A 15,564-nucleotide genomic window follows, 5' to 3' on the forward strand; every position below is an offset into this window, starting at 1 on the left:
AAATAATAGTGGTTTGCCAGCCGAACGGGGTAGTCACCAAACAATTAGCCGTTTCAGGTAAAACACAATTCTCATGAGACTTCAAAAAAAGAAGTGAAACTACTTCCTCAAACGGGAACTCAAAGAATGAGAAATGCAATGAAAGAAAACAAATACGTCCAGCATACTGAATAGAAAATATGAGCACTCTTTTTTTTTGTCTCTTTCCATCATTTCACCAGCTAGCTTTAACATTGCTGTCTTCAGGCAGCCCGACACTTCACACTCTCCAAATCATCTCCTTCCTACCTCATCACTTCCCCACACTCCCTAGCTGACTCGTCAATTTCTGCCTCTTAATCCTTCCTCCTCTCCTGTCTTGATGGTGCACAGACTGATGAACACGACAGCAGTCACATCCAAGAAGTTTACATTCTGAGAAAGAACTCTGCAGCTCCTTTTAGCTCTTTGCATCGTTTTAGCTGCCCTAACTCACTGTTTCAGGTCTCAGGTCTCATGTTTTTCTCACCACAGCCAGCAGCTGTTTTTGAAGTTACTTGAACTACTAAGGTTTAGGAGGATGTGATGTGGAGCGCCTCCGATGTCCTGAATCTTTCCCTCTGCCTCTTCAGACGATACAGGACTGTGGAAATAATTCATGTAGTGTGTCCATCTTCATTTGGGGAAAAAAAATGCTGCCGACATATGTCTGGAACTAGATGAGATGAGAGGAGAGCGACGCTCCGAAAATAGAGTAGGGTCTGACATAGGCCGAGATGGATGTGCTGAGTGAGAGAGTGAGGCAGTAAAGAGCATGTGTGGGACAGAGGGAAGGACCTGTCAAACCGTGGCCTCTTTGCTGCCTCGTCAACTGCTTTTAGCCTACCGCTCTTTCTCAGGGCAGCGTGTGTGTGCGTGCGTGTCCGTGTGTAAGCGTGCTTGCGTGCTTGAAGACAGAACCCCCTGCTGTCTCAAATTGGATACTCAACTCCTGGCAATAGTTGTAAGTCAAGGAAGTTCTTATGTAGAAATAAGCAGATAAGAACAGTTTTGCTTCAAAGATACATGCATCAGAAGCAAAATCTCACCATCATCGTGTCTCACACACATTCTGGTCGGAAATCAACGTTGAATGCCAAATAAAATAAATAAATAACACATTTAAATCCTAATGCCTGGAGGAGAGCTGTAGTGATGTGTAGATATGTGCTCATAGTCACCCTGAAATTCTCTCATTTTTATGACTCCTGAACCTCAAAAAGCCTTGAATCCATTAAAGTAATCTGTAAGGTCAAATATAAAAAATATATAGAAAATACAGTAGATAAAGATATAACAAAATCTATGATGCGTCGGATGAAATAGACAGAAGAATAAGCGTCTCTATCTGGATGAACACAAATGTAATTATAAATGTAACTAATTGCATCTTCCTGGAATCTTTCTATTCAACACAGCTTTTACGATGGTTCTAATTGGCCAGACGCTCCCTTAATCAAACGATGGCGGTAACCTACCTGCAAGTAACAAAAAGAAAATGAATTTCGCTGCCTGTCTCGCATTTATCTGCCGATTTAGAGATACCATATATTCCAACCCCCAGACACAAAGTCGTTTGCATGCAGATGGGGGACAATTATTTCAAGCCAAAGGGAACCTAACTTACCGAGCGCACCTTTCAGAACCTTGGACAGCTCCTCAGCAGACACAAAAAATGATGGTCTCCCACGGTCCACCAAATATGGTTAGTTTAAAAAACTTTGTAACAACAAACAAACTCAAAACGCAATGTTTGCCTTGGTGAAATACAGACTGTCAGTGACCTTTTAAAGCTTAACACAAAGAACTTTGTCAGATCGAGTTGGCTAAACGGCCCAAAAGTGTCACATTCTCTGTCAGCTATTTCTTTCTGAAGCAAAATCAATCTTTTTGTTGCTTATAACTAGATCAAATATTAAAATGACGCGCTGTAGGAAAAGCAATCACCAATGTTGGTCCCTCTTAAGCAGACCAGTCAGTGGTGAATTCCAAGTTGTTGCACACTGTTTGGTTTGTTATTAGGCAATAATAAGTGGAACAGATCATGTAAGCATTTTTTTTATTGTGAATGCTGAAAACCAGACATTTGAGTGTTTTGGTCAAATATAAACACATGGATGTCTTGTAGGAACCTCACTTACACCAAGGTCCCACCCATGTGGTTGATTCATTGTTTGCACCGAAAAAGGATCACAGATTCCTATTCTTATTTTGCATACCAAGCCACACAACTAGCTCAAAGCGGGAAAGACAGAGTATGTGTGTGTGTGTGTCTTAATCTCACCTGTACTGGTCTTTTGTCTAAGGTTTATTTTTCCATATTTAAAAAATACAATATCAAATTTGTCTAACCAAAAAATGATTTAACACAAATTAGGATTGAGTAGAGTTTGACTTTGTTATTATTCTGCTGCACAACAATGCAAGGAATCGTTTACATCGTTTGTACATTTGTCAGCCAGTGCGCTGCAGCATGAGACGGACGATGAGAGGAGAGCCACGAGGGAAACAATAATGGAAGGAAAGAGAGAATGATAAAAAAAAAGAAACCTCTCTGTTGTTCTCTCTTTCTCTCTGTTCCCGGCACCAGTCTAGGATTCTAATTCAGTAATTGATCCGGAGACTCTGCGCTGTGTGAGCTGTGTGAGCTTCTGTCTGCGGTTACAGTCTTTCTTGTTCTTACTCAAGGATGTGGAAGAGGAGGAAGGGTCAACCCCTGCAGAGTGAAAGAGAGAGGAGGAAACTGCCCAAAGAGAAACAGAGGAAAACAAACGGAGGACAGTCTATGGAACAGAAAGCTGGGCCGCTAAACTGTGGGGAAGAAGTCACTCTCAAAAACATTTCTAAAAATGGAGCCGTCTGATTTCAATGTCCGTTTAAAAACAAACATAAAAATGTATTTCTCCCACAATATTAGACAGGGGATACTAAGATGACTAATATTACAGTAAAATGTTTCAAAGTTTATGAAATCAATCTTATTAAGGGTCAACGTTTTTTTTTCAGCAAAAGCCATTCACTGTATTTGCATTCTTCAAGTACCTCGCTATCAGATTGTTTTCTTTGTCCGGGATTGAAGCTGCCTGCCATACACAATGGATTAACAGGAAATGAGGCAAGCATGTAAACCAGAATTACGATTTGTCAGTTTGTATCAGCCTCACCCTTTACTGGTCACGCTGTGTCAGACCTCTACCAAGTTACTGTTAAAACAACACAAACACTTGTTTTTCCAACACAGCTTTTACAATGTAACGTCTCACTGACATTGGTTATCATGATTATTCTGAGCATCAGCACATTGATAATTTCATAGTTGTTGGGTTGCACCTCAAGCTCAGCTGTAGCCTGTGTAATGTAATGCAATGTCAGCATCTGAATGGGAAATACTAAATTGATCCAGTCCTCCAGCGTCCATCTACTACTTTTCCTCCCCTCCTCCCCGCTCCACTCTGCCCACCAGCCACTCCACATCATTGATCAACTCTCCTGTGCTCAATAAGCCACTATTGAACTATTTTACTTTACTTCCAGCGGCATCTGGTGCAACACTTTCATGGTAGGGCTATCCAATCAATTTCAGCCAACATCCCAGAATGTCAGTCAGACATCTTCACAGCCGCTTATCCTTCATACAGCGCCGCGGCGGCTGGAGTCAATCCCACCCAACAACAGACGAGAGACAGGGGTACACCCTGGTCACAATTCAGTCAAGAGCTGACACAGAGACAAACAATCATTCTCACTCACATTTAGAGTCACTGATTGACCCAATCCCCAGAGCCTGTCCTGGGACTGTGGGAAGACAAGCAAACTCCACACAGAAAGGCCGCTGCGTGGAGTTAAACCCAGGAATTTCTTGGTGTGAGGCAACAATATAAAACCTTAAAGGTATCTCAAAAACGCAATACTAATTTTTAGTTCAATATTTAACAAAAAATGTAAACAAAAGTTTAACAACTTTATTTGTCCCACTCACCGGCAATCAATAGAACATGTTTATTTGTGATTATTTGAAGCAGAATTTTACATTTTCTTTGTCCTCTCAATGACCTTGTTATTAAAGTTAGCATTGTCCCTGACAAGCTGGGGCCAAACCAATGTTGCTGATGGTTTATAACCAGCAGGTCTGCTGAGACTCTCAACAGCTTCAAAATAAGACTGCAGACCTTTCTGTTTGATGCTTCCTTTAACCGGATTCAAGGATGATGAGTTTTTTAAATCTTTGGTTCAGTGAACTAAAGATTGATTAGGGTAGAAACTTAGTTCTGGGGACCTGAAAAAGAGTCCAATGAAGTCAATGATTTAAAAATCTTTTAGTTCTCGAAATTAAAATGTTTCAGCAATGATCTTGGAACCTAAAACCTTCATACAATCTTTTTCTACATTTCTGCATTTTACTAGTGTTCATTTCATTAACTGCACTGAAAATTTTAAGCTTGTTATTTGAGTGCCTTTAAAAAAAATATCTATTAACTTTTACATTTTATAAGGAGAAAGGAATCATGGAGTTCATATTTGAAAAGCAGCATTTGGGTTTCATATTCATGTATTCACATGCACGCTATCCATCAAATAACCATCTTCATCCACTTTTGTATGTGTGTGTCTAATACCTTGGTGGACAGGTTGAGCTTCATAACTCAAAGTATGGAGTTCTTTTGCCCATTTCTCATGAATATTTATTCATGTGAAAGCATGGGACGTTTAAAAGGTTTCGTCTTTGGACCAAAACTCCCCGTCATTCACCTCCTTGTAAGGCTGTATGTAGGCACTGAGTCTTGTACAGATGAACCCTCCGCCTGAGAAATGTCTGTTTTTCATCATTTTGGCTTTGGTGTTGGTCTGGGCAAAGCTTCAGTACCATGGCTACCAGGCTTTTCCTTAACAAATTTATGTAAACTTAAACTTTAACGGGATGAGCCACTGAGGCACAGCCGTAATGTGTTGTAATGAGTAGTAGCTTCCAATGTCTGGACCACTCAGCTCCAGTTCTTGTTTAGCTGTGTGTAAAGTCATAGAAAGTAATGATGGTTGTTTCAAAACCACAATGGTGGCCTCTTGAGAGGTTAACGTTCATTGTGGAAGGGTTTGAAAGCAATGAGAAACTAAAGACCTTCTTTTCAATAGCCAATAAACAAGCAGGCCCAGCCGGCGTTGACATCCCAGATGAAATACCTAGACATGCCAACAATAGATGTGTTAAAAATAGTTCCTAATCTTCTGCGGAGCATGATCGGGCTCAGAGATTGGAGGAGCACTACCATGGGAAGTGGTTTTACATTTTCTCAACATCCTCAAAACATATGTCCCATTGCCAGTGAAAACTGCTTGCTGTTTTTCTCTTAATCTAATAAAGATCCAGCTCAGCAGCAGATGTAGGAAAGCAGAAGCAGAAGCAATCTTTTGCGGCTCTCCATTGAGAGAAATATCCAAGTTGACAAGAACTAGGTCATTGACATACTAACCCACTCAACCAAACATTCCCTACCCCAACTAAGCTCCTCATTCTCATTCATCTCATATCTGTCTGATGCAAACGATGCACTTTAATTGCTGCTGTGTGTCTTTTGCTGCGCCAGCTGTGTAGACAGAGTGTTTGGGATCTTCCTTGAGCCTAAAAACAGTGCTAAGGAACAAAGTGCAAACTAGAATCGTACAATCAACCACCCCAGTTTGAAACATGCAGCCACTTCAGGAATAAGAGAAGGCAAACAGCAATTTGATACAAGTCACTGAGACAAAAATAACAGAAGAAAAATAAACTGGATTTCTATCCCACACGTGACCCAGGTCTAATCTTTTTCATCTCATCAAAACCTGCCACCAGTGATTTAGGAAAATACTTCCCAGCGTAGATGATCACCAATAATCTAATTTCTGCATTACGAAAATAGTTACAAGAGGTAGACTGACCGTATATTGACCCCTTATCATTGGTGATGTCCCGGTAGAACTTACGTCACCCTGTGTGTGTGTGTGTGTGTGTGTGTGTGTGTGTGTGTGTAGTAAGATTACTTTGTAGCTCGGTGGGACAGCAGCTAATTTATAAATCTTAAGACGAAAACAGTACAGTAATTTCTTTTTTGATACTTAGAATATCCTGCAGCTAGAGTTGTTCAGTTAAGTGTATTATGATGACACATCATTATTGGCGTTTATTCCGACCACCACACCCTTCTCTTTATTCAGCAGCCATGTCAGAGGAAGATGACAAACTGCTGCACTGGGGAGCGGTTCTGCCTTCCGGACTGTTTTCTTATAATGGCCTTATCTTGATGGCATTTGTCAATGCTCATATGAGTTAATATTGCTTCTCACAACCAAGACCAACAAAAGGCACAGGCTTATATAACAACAATAAATGACTGTTACTGTAGTACTGTAATAAAGCAGTAATGGAAAATGAAATCCATAAGTGCTACAACTCAAGGCCATTTACTGTATGTTGACTAAGTGATTGTGAAATCACATGTTGGTTTGTGGTTGCAGATTTCAGCTTTGTATCCGCTTTAAGATAGATTTTTGTCCTGAAGAGATTACCAGCAGGCAGATCACTATGAAACCTATAACACAAAAGGCATTTAACGTCTGTGAACTTAAAACACACAATGAAGCTGTTGAAGTTGTAATGGTGAAAACAAAGCGCGACGTGAAGGACGCGAACGAAGCAAATAGGGCAAAGCGAGGAAATTTGCATTGTTTGCGCAAGTTGAAATATTTCATATTACAATCAATATCTAAAAATTTGCCTGAAAATCTTGTGAAAGCCAATCAGCATTTAGATGGTCCCCCCTTTACCACCAACAGCCTGCTGCCAAAGCATTAGTGTACTTTATGAAACTGCTCCTCACCGGCGACAGACAGATTGAACACCTGTAGTTGGTGTCCAACCGAGACATCCTGGCACCGACCTGAGCCAAGAGGTCATCAATTTTCACAACAAGTACAGAGCAGAAATATTGCTATTTCTATGGTTGATAGCAGAAATGATAACTGTCTTCACCTAGACCAGGGGTCGGCAACCTTTACCACTCAAAGAGCCATTTGGACCCGTTTCACAGAGTAAAGAAAACACTGGGAGCCACAAAACCCTTTTGACATTTAAAATGAAATAACACTGCATATAACGTTTTTTTTGCCTTTATGCTATGTATAAACAAACTATAATGTGTTGCATTTATGAAATCAATGAACGACTGCAGAGAAAACAAAATTACATTTCTGCATGCAACAAAACATTTTGAGCTCCGAAAAAAAGACGTTGACGTTGGGTTGAAGGTTACTTTCAAGTAAAATACTCAATGTCTATTTGAGTCCTTCTTGTATTTATGAAAAAAAAACGCTGAACTTAAATTATCCACCGTCAGCAAACCAAAAATGCCGTCCTCTCTCTGTGTGCCGTCATCCTTTTACTGGCGCGTGCAGTCAGCTATCAACCTGAAAAATAAAAGGACTATTTCACTGAACAATGAAAAAATATGAATATGTGCAAAATAATAGGCAATTAAAATATTTATCATACTTGGTTAATGTGATTTCTGCTCCTGAACCTCAGCGCACAGCGTCTGCACATCAGGGCTGTATGCCGTCACCTTCATCTTCACACAGGATCGTAAGCTGTCATCTGTGAGGCGTGCGCGATGTTTGCTTTTAATAAAGTTCATGTACCATTGAACGTTCTGTTTTCTTCAGACACTTTTCTCTTCTTAGAATTCTCCATAGTTGTCCTACCTGGGATTCGAAAAGTTCAAGAAATCGCGCGCTGGCGGGTGTCGCGCGCTGGCGGTTAAAAAATGTTATGTCGCTGTTACTATAGTAACAGCGTAACAGCGATTTAACACGTTTTATTTAGATGTTACAAGATCACCATAATCTTCAAATTTAGAATTACATTTTAAAAACGAACAAACTAAAATAAAATACATTTTAATTAAATACTCATTAATTATTTTGAAAAGCCACAGGGAGCCGCATCAGAGGGATGAAAGAGCCGCATGCGGCTCCGGAGCCGCGGGTTGCCGACCCCTGACCTAGACAAACCACAAAGATAAGCCTAGCCAAAGTAAAGCTTTGCAAAACTTTGCTTCGCTTTTGGTGTAAATCCAAGGCATCTTTACTCTGGTTAATGGTCACTGAGCTCAGGATGGTGCTTTGTTATTTATAATATTTGTTAAAATTTCAAATGTTATACTTGCTGATACAGATGCCAACATACTTGTTAACCAAAATTTGGTTTTATGGCAACTTTAGTTTTCCGAGTGATTGTCGCATTTTTTTGTAAATTAACAGGCTATTGTTATATGGTTTCATAAAAACAGCTGAATCTGGACGCTCAGAGGATGTAAATTACCATAGAGATGTGATTTTTTTTTTTTTTAGGGCAGCATGAAATCGTGTAGTTCAAAGGACATAGATGAGCTAACAGGATTCACGCGTCACTACACTAACGGCACACAGTTCTACCAGGGTTCTACCTTTCATCAATGGGACTTTTCTTGCCTTGGCATTCTTCAGAAATGGCACATCCATGATAAAAAGGGTAATAACTTGAGCTACTTTGCCTATCTGGACCAAATTTTTATTTGTGCGGATAAAGGGGAACCCTTTCTGACCTGTAAAAATAAGTTTATGTGTAACTGGTCTAACTAATCAATATAATTTGGGAATCACCTTAAATAAAATCACCTATAAAACATGGAAATACCAGATATTAATCTTTGGCTTTGTATCAACAAGGACATATTCATCATATATAAATAGCATCACACATTTGGGCTATGTAAACTATATGAGCAAAATATACATTAAAATCAGTTGTACACAGGTAAAGAGTGTAAATAAATCACTGTACACCAAGTTTTGAACAGAAAAATAAATAAAAATAGAAGGTGAATACTACTACTTGTATTTTAAATACAAGTAATAGAAATACTACACATATCTGCAACCAGGACTCGTTAGGGACTAGTGTGTAGGACTTAAGCTTGCAGGTGTTTGGTTATGAAATCTCATATTAGAGGAATTGAAATGTTGATCTCAGACAGCCATAAAAAGTGAAATGCAATCGACATGTGTCATCTTTGTACTATTGTTTAGTAATAATGGCTCATAAAGGACCCCTCATCTTTAAGGTTAGACTTGCTTATAAGACTGTGCCACGTTAACCGGTAATTGTTGACAAACTAGTTGGTTGAGTTGGTTTGTTTTTATCTTGTCAATTAAAAAACAAAACCTTATGTTCTGGTAAAATAAGAATTAGGGCTTACTGTCTTTTGGCTGTAAATGTACCAGCTCAACATTAACTTCAGTAAGTGCTATCATATAAGCACTTATAAGAATACGCCTTTTAGCTTTGGCGTAAATCCTCTGAATGCCTATTTTCAACGGAACCAGTAAAGACAGTTGTGGAGGTTTTAGATAAGACACCTGTGTGTTGCAGCTCACACCCAGGCTCTAATGCGAGGACACTTTCAGGGGCTGAGTAAATAATGCTTGAATAGGTATCTCTCTGCATTGATGCCAACACGGCTGGCATTTCATCACTCAGTAAGTTCAGCGGCGTCTTTCAGTAGCCGAGTTTGGGAGTTCCTTTGGCCGTCAAAGGCAACCGCCGGAGACACTGTGGGGCATAATGACAGTGCAAAGAAAATAAACTCAAAAGTGTTTTTAAAAAAGCACTAGAGATTATCTCGAGCGAAAACACATTGTGACAGGTGATGAGCCACAAGAAAAACATGTGGAAATATGGGACAAGAAAAACACTACAAGTGAACCTTTTCACATGCAGGTCATTCGATCCATTGTCAATTACCAAACATATTGATCACAACTGATTCATGGTATATTGTTTCTGTGTATTCATTCTGCAATCCTGCAGCGATGTTTAACTGTGTGTCCCTGACAGAGTTAATACTGCAGGGTGACGTTTAACAAATACCAGCACTTTCCACCAAAAGTAAACCAGCTGGAATCCAAAGAACAAAATGTGCACTTTCCTTCACATGTCAACATTGCGTAATTTTTCTAATTGACATATTCTGCTAGGACATGCCAAAGACTGTGCACAGGCATGCACACTCTTTGGCATGTCACACACACATACACACACACACACACACACACACACACACACACACACACACACACACTATAATTATACATGAGCCGTTCATATTTTAGATGCTTATCTTCTCTTCTTTCTTCAGTCTCTTGAGAGCGAGGTACTGCTCGCTATTAAGGAGGTAAGAGTTAGCCTACAGAGACGTTATTCCAACTTTAAAGTCATTGTGATATTTGGAATATGTTGACACTGTAGCGATTATACACAGTATTTTCAAGTGTATGGAAATAATATATAGACCTAAAGCCTCTTGGTGGACATTTTCCATGCTACTGCGCGACAGACATCTGAGAACAGGGATTGCCTGTAAGTAACACACTGTCAACAACTGACTGTAAAACATCCTGGTAAATATCGTAACTTGTCTACAAGACGTTTTCCACATAGTGTTAGCTGTCAACACTGTATGTTAATGCTTCTACCTTCTACGGGGCTGTGGTGAGGATCACTTGAGACTTTGCTGTTTGGGGATTTAGGTTTTTAAGGGGATTAAGTGTCTGTCTTCACAGGAAGCATGCCAAATACGTTTTGGAAAAGAAAATAGAAATCAATTTGATAAATGATCTTTGATTCAAACATGAAGAATAAATGTGTCATTGTGGTTATTTTAAAAACGTAAAAGGAATTTGGCTTTACACAGTGAAAATCTGCTGTGATGGAAATAAAAATATTCTCTGAAAATGTGTTGACTTTTGAGTCAACTTTTTATTTTCAGTTATTGATGGCTTTTAAAACCCAAATATAATCAACGCATTCTCACTAAAAATACATTTGTCTTACAGATTTCATTATGTTGGATGAATAATTTAAAGTATTTTGTCATGGGAGAGCAATGGGCTCTCCTCGCTTGAATTAAATCTTACATCACAGTCCCAGCCGTGTTGTTTTAATAATGATATCTAATTCATCTTGCACTAGTCAGATGTATTCATCAACAACAGTTAGCTAAAATACTATCCGGGTGCTGGCTTTAACCCTGTGACCCCTCTTATATCCTTATGTTACTTCCTGCTCCCTCTGACCCTGGAGCAGGTGAAAACGCCACACTGCCGTGAGAACAAGAGATGGAAAGTCAAGTCGACAATGAAAGCCTGTTCGCTTTCCTCTTCTTTTCTCCTAAAGGTTCCATGTTAACGGTAGAAGCCTCTTTCTTTTTCTCTGCTGTATCACTTTACTCTGTTATCTGAAAAAGTGCACAGCCGTTGCCAGTTTTACCTCCACCAACAGTGCAGCAACTTTATCGACAGTTTCCCCTGAAGGCTTCCTCCTGTGGAGAATTTGATGGGAAATAAAATAATGGTTGTCCACGTTAAGCCCTCTGAGCTTTGTTGTCCACTTTTTTGTCCTCTCTCTTAAAACTGTTCTAATTTCTAATTAACAATGTCTTTGTGTACAGTAGCTATACGTTTTTCAATAAATATTTTTTTGTTGCTTGGGTTGTGTAACAAACCTCACCTTGTTGGTTTTGGCCATTTCATCATGTTTAACATTACGAGAACATTGCTATAAATGTGAGGGAAAAAATGTACTTATTGATCTGATTAGGGTTTAGTCAGCCCACAACAGTTCAATTGGTAGAAGCAGCTGCAGCGGTGGCCTGCTTCCCCCCCCCCCCCTTCCAAATGGATCGGTCAGTCAACATCGGTTGAAATGCTTTTATTGTAAGTCGCCTTGGATAAAAGCGTCAGCTAAATGACATGTAATGTAATGTAACAGTCGTTTCACCCTGGCCTCTGTCACGTTTTTTTTTTGTTTTGTTTTTGTTATTACCATTATATTTTTCTTTAGAAGCCTCAGTCGAAAATGTTACATGAGCAACATCATTAAAGGCTTTACGGACACAATGGCCGCCCATCACGCTGTCACGCTCCCCTGGAGGGGTGACGCCCCACTCAGCCACACCCTGCACCTGTCTCCAGGTGGCCGGCATCACTCACCCTGAGGTGACACACATGCCAATGGGACAAAACGACAGGTGCATTCAGCTCGGGCAGAGTCGCTGTTGAATCTTGGGCCTAAGGAAAGATGGACAGCCTTAGTCTAAAACGACGTTACTAAAATGGCAAACACCTACTTAAGATCACCAGGTTTCTCAATTTCTGGGAATCAAAAGGTACCTTTTGATACCGATGCTATTTCTGGTTATTAGTTATGGGGTTAAAGGTCGAAGCAAGGAGCGACACAATAGCCAGTTAGGAATGCTGTCCTGCACGTTAAAGTGTTATAAAAGAATCACATCAGATCGGCTGAAGACAATAATAAAGAAATTAGTCTAAACAGAATACTTTGTCCTCACGCATCACACCCTTCCTGTCTGAATTTACCTCTGCTATTGATTGCCTACTGTTTTGTCGCTCTGATATCCAACGTAATTCTTTACAGGCAACACCCTTTTCCTCCCCATTGTATGTTTCTCCCGTTCTCAGCATGCACTTCATGGCCTGTTGATTAATGAGACAGTGTCTTTGTATGAAGGCATGCTGCCGTGCAGTTGCGAAGGTAGTAAACATTAATGCAGTCCATGACGGAATAGAGCAGGGGGGCTTTGCAGGTCGGTGTTTCCTTGAGTGTCCAAGCCAAACTCACTGCTCCCATCAATGTTGTGTTGAACTCAACATAAAGGATAAGGTGCACAATAAGCACATGCCACAGGTATTGCTCCTGCTAATTATACTGGAATGACAGCAATAAGGATTTTTGTGCATTTTTGTGCATAGCTGTCGACCTGCCGGCGGCTATAGAAGGTAACAGTGCAAACAACAACTACAGTGTTGACAGAACCAACATGCTTCCGCAATGATGTCAGCGGCATCAGGCGACATTTTAGCGCAGTATACGGAGCTGCTGCCGTGAGCCAGCCAGTGAACAACAGAGAGTAATATGCGTTGATGTTCATAAGGTCATTTATTTCTTGATGAGGTAGACATCTTTTACAAATCTTTTCTTGCGAATAGTCGTTTTCTGCTATACCTTAAAGCTAAATGGCCTATTTCCTACAATGGGGTGAAAAAAAGTCTAACTTAGGTAAACTTCTCAAACTTCTCAAATGTGTTGTTAACGTCAATATTTAATGAAGGCCAATCTCAAATCCAGAGTTTTTATGAACTGTGCTTTCGTAGGTTGCAATGCGTCACTTTGTGCGCGAAAGTGAAAATAATATCAACTTTACCCTTGAATTTGTTCCTGCGTATTGGGTCAAAGTGTTGATAGAAGTGGAGCCCGGTGAAACAAGTTTTCAAATGCATGAATTAAATCTTTCAATAACCAAGGTAAACAAGGTATATGGGTCAGCAGAATGTAAGAAACCTGATTGAAAATTAGAGGGGTGAAGAAGAAAGACTTTGGCAGTATAGAGGTACAAAACAAATAATGCTCTCCCAAAGTATCAGTACTAGCATTACAAGAAAATCAAAAAGAAGGTAAGGGCAGTATGCAAGGTATTCGGAGGCTGAATTAAGTAACGTCCTCCAAGAGTTTGATAAAGCCTCAATTAAGTCAATTAGCATCTAAAACTGAGATTTTCAACCTTTTGTAAATTAAGTTCCACCTTTGATTATTAGTAAAATTCCAGGGAACACAGAACCAAACGTGAGAGCACAAAAACGTATGGAGAAAATATTAACTAACTGAGCTGTAAATATGGTATGCCACTGTAATAAGCAAAAAAAATCCAGAGTTTCCAAATTTAAAATGTGTGTTTCCTTGCAATGGACAAAGAATAATTGGAATCTTTCTTTCTTCCCTGTTGTTGTTGAGCTTTCACTTCAAATTAGTGTCCAGAAGGCTCAATGGAGCTAAACGGTTTTCCATTTGCAATCAATGGAAAAGTGTAAATGCAGCATAATTACTCCATTTTTGTCCAATATCTAGTGTGCATGCTCAACAGACCAAAAATGGGTGGCAGCCCAGTGAGCAACTTTCTTTATAGATGAATGGGTTTGGGTCTAAAATCTCGAATTTGCCTCAGAGCCCTTTACATTCTTTTAATTTACATATTTTTTAATGTAATACTTACTTCAAACCTTTGAAACTATTGAGGCTGGCTCCGCAGCTCCATAAATGTTTCAATTGCTCTCTCAATTCCCTTCCCTTTTCGTTTGAGAGAACCCTTTATTTATTCCACGAGGACCACTTATTCTAGTGTTACCTGTTGTTACTTTCCTACTCCCACATGGGAATTACAGACTAATCAGAGGGGGCAATCTAACCCGACAACCCTCTTGTACACACACACACACACACACACACACACACACACACACACACACACACACACACATCCTCTCTCCCTCACTCCCCCGCTCTTCCCTATCTGGGGGGGGTGATCTTGTGCATTCTGGCTGCCACGACCAGTAAACTAAACCTGCGGCCTTAAATTACCCTCCTCTTTCCCTCCTCCTCCTCCTCTTCCTCCACCTGTCTTCCACTCCCTTTCCCTCCTTCACCTTGTCCTCCGCCTCTCCCTCGCGCCCCTCACCTCTGTCCTCTCCGGTTCTATGTCTGGCTGCGTGCTCTCACGCTTCGGGCTAGCGATGCATAGTATTAGACTCGCCCTCACAACAGATGGCCTGTGTCTGTGTTTATGTGAGACAGAGAGAGAGAGAGAGGAAGGGAGGGATCAGGGTAACCTGGACAAGGCACATCCTCACTGGTCTTAACTTGCAACACTCACCTGTCCTCTTCTATGTAGATGTTTTTTTGCTGCCCTGCCCTCATGCTCTTTGTTGGTCACATCTGTTCACATTTGATCAATTTAACAAATCGATGGGAGTTCACAATGTATGTGTTTGTTATACATAAACTACATAAAATACATAAATTGACAACATGATAGTGTTCACTAAGGACCAAACATAACTTCCTCTCAAATCATTCAATCAAACCTTCACCTCTGTACACAGAGCTTATACAGAGCTTTATGAATGAAGTTTAGAAGTCTCAACAGCAATTTGTATTTAGTCGTGTGCAGTCTAAATAAAGGATTGTCTTAAAACACTTTGTGTGCAGAGTGTGTGGCAGAAAAGACAATGTGTGCGCACAGGCAGACCCGGGAGACGGAAAACCCTGGAGGGGTGGAAGCCCCGTCTCAGATCATACCAACAAGTATGCATGGATGTATATTTAGGGCCTGAGCCGACTGCAAGTCGGGCGAAAGCCCTATTGAAATTGCAAGAATTATTATTTTTCTTCGTTATTATTTCGCCACTTCGAACGCACTTTTGGGGACTTTATCATGTTCAAAAACTCTTGAATTTTTGCACGCGCATCAGAAGTGCGCAAAATTGACGTATGATTCGGGTCCCGCAATTAGAGGAGAGAAAAAAGAACTCTCTAGCGCCCCCCAAAGTGGCCGCAATGTTAATTTTTTATTTTACTTTTACCGATCGACTTGGAACCTTTTCACACAGGTTCTCTTGGATGTG

This window comes from Pungitius pungitius, chromosome 2 (genome assembly GCF_949316345.1).
Source record: "Pungitius pungitius chromosome 2, fPunPun2.1, whole genome shotgun sequence".
Classification (NCBI taxonomy): Eukaryota; Metazoa; Chordata; class Actinopteri; order Perciformes; family Gasterosteidae; genus Pungitius; species Pungitius pungitius.